The sequence below is a fragment of the Procambarus clarkii genome, chromosome 36, assembly GCF_040958095.1.
Source record: "Procambarus clarkii isolate CNS0578487 chromosome 36, FALCON_Pclarkii_2.0, whole genome shotgun sequence".
NCBI lineage: Eukaryota > Metazoa > Arthropoda > Malacostraca > Decapoda > Cambaridae > Procambarus > Procambarus clarkii.
Window position 1 is genome coordinate 34,741,650 of NC_091185.1, and position 2,500 is coordinate 34,744,149.

Genomic DNA, 2,500 nt, shown 5'->3' on the forward strand with positions numbered 1-2,500 from the left:
GGAGAGAGGGAGAGAGATGAGAGAGAGAGAAGAGAGAGAGAGAGAGAGAGAGAGGAGAGAGAGGAGAGAGAGAGAGAGAGAAAGAGAGGAGAGGAGAGAGAAGAGAGAGAGGAGAGAGAGGGAGAGAGAGAGAGGAGAGAGAGAGAGAGAGAGAGAGAAGAGAGAGAGAGAGAGAGAGAGAGAGAGAGAGAGAGAGAGAGAGAGAGAGAGGAGAGAGAGAGAGGAGAGAGAACAGGTACCAAAAGGGTCCTGGATAGACAGGAACAAATGTTTAGAGTTCTTATCACAGATCAATCTCAGAAATACTCAGACTTGGTGCATACTCTTACTCGTCAGCACCCTTACTATCCATACCCAATCCCTGAAGGTGTCGTTGTGCCTTATTCAGCTCAGCAGATTTACACTCCACCGGCACAGCAGCTACGAAGTCTGCCTCCATACACAGCTGCATTCTCAAACAACTTGCAGAGATGAGGAGGTAATCGATCAGCATATTGTCTGCCAACATCAGGGGCTTCATGACCAATGTTGGCGATCTCACACACAGCTTTGTGAACACTCATCGTCCTGATGTGGTTGTTGTGCTAGAAACATTTCTAGATGACAGGACCCCTGAGAACTTTGCAACAATTGCCGGTTATACCTCATGGTTGCGCCGAGATAGGCAGGGTCAAGGAGGGGTGTTGCAGCGTGCACCAGGAAATCTGTGTATGCACAACACATTGATGTGGTCATTCCTGGTCATCTTGAAATTATGTTCTTCAAAGTATGCTTAAATCCAGGTACCTCAATTCTCTTATGTGCAATGTACAGACCTCAATGGCAGGGTGCTTCCCCAATCACCTTCCTGATGGACAACCTAGACTCCCTGCTAATGTAGCACAACTGTCAGCACATTAGAATTGTAGGTGACCTCAACCAGTATCTTATACAGAGGAATTTTGATGATCTCTTAGCAGTTTTTAACCTTGAAAATTTTGTGAGCTTTCCTACCCACATATCAGGCTCGTCCCTTGATCCTGTCGTAACTGACCTTCCTGCAAATATTGTTAATTGCAGGCCTCTGGGATATGTTGGCTCTTCAGACCACCAGGCTGTCTTTACTACACTGGCCATCCCGACAGATCGAGGTGAAGAATCTGTTCGTACTACCTGGCTATGGGACAGAGGGAACTGGCCAGCCCTACGTTCAGAGCTTGAAGTAACTGATTGGCATGCCTTGCTCCAGGGGGACGTGAACAGCCAAGTAAACGCTTTCACCAGTCATATACTGGACCTCCAGTATAGGCATATCCCTCACCGGCAGTATGTGACCAAACCCACTGATCAGCCTTGGTTTGGATATCGCTGCCGGATGGCAGCTGAAGCCAAAAACAAGGCCTGGAGGAGATTTAAACGGCATCCCTCGGCTCATAACAGAAACATTCATAGACAATCTTGTCGAATAATGAAAGAAGTTCAAAAGTGGGCTATATCCAGATGGGAATCCGAAACTCGAAGAAAACTTGCATCTGGAAGGGTTGGATCCAAGGTCTGGTGGTCCCTGGTGAAGGATCGGCAGGGGTACTCATCTGAGGACACAATCCCACCTCTAAACAGAGAAGATGGTACTGTGGCAACCAGCAATCAGGAGAAGGCTGATTTACTGACAAACTACTTTGCTTCCAAGATGCAGGTCCCTGATCCTGAACGTCAGCCTCCACATCTTGCCCCATGCACTGTGTCTAGGTCGACTGAAGTGGTTATAAATCAGGCTGAAGTTCTCCATCTCCTTAACACGCTAGACACAAGCAAAGCTGTGGGGCCAGATAAGGTCAGTCCAAGACTACTACGCTGCTGCGCTGACCTGTTGGCTCCACCTCTCACGCGCCTCTTCCAACTGTGCCTAGTTCAAGGAATTTGGCCCTCCTTATGGAAGAAGGCAGACGTTGTTCCAGTGCACAAAAAGAAGAGCCGCTCAGTAGTTGGTAACTACAGACCCGTGTCACTGCTTTCCATTACTGGCAAGATCCTAGAATCATTAATTGCTCAGCAAATGACATAATTTTTTGACCGTCATCGGCTAATTTGTGATCGACAGTATGGTTTTAGAAAAGGCCGATCTGCTGCTGATCTTTTGCTAAATCTCTCCTCTAAGTGGCATCAGTCACTGGATGAGTCCAAGATCAGCTGTGTTGTTGCTCTAGATATAGCAGGAGCCTTTGATCAGGTCTGCCACTCAGGACTAGTAGTGAAGCTTCAAGCTTTAGGCATTGCAGGCTCCATCTTAGTGTTATTAAAAGACTACCTTCAAGAACGGACTCTAAGGGTGGTCCTCAATGGAGCAGAATCCAATAGCCACTCAATTGGTGGCAGCGTTCCACAGGGTAGTGTGCTTGGCCCTCTGCTGTGGAATGTTTATTTCAACGATCTTCTTCATCTCATTCCTGAAGCTCAAGCCTATGCTGATGACTGTACTCTAACCTTTACATACAGAAAGGAGGAAATGCTAACTGCTGCA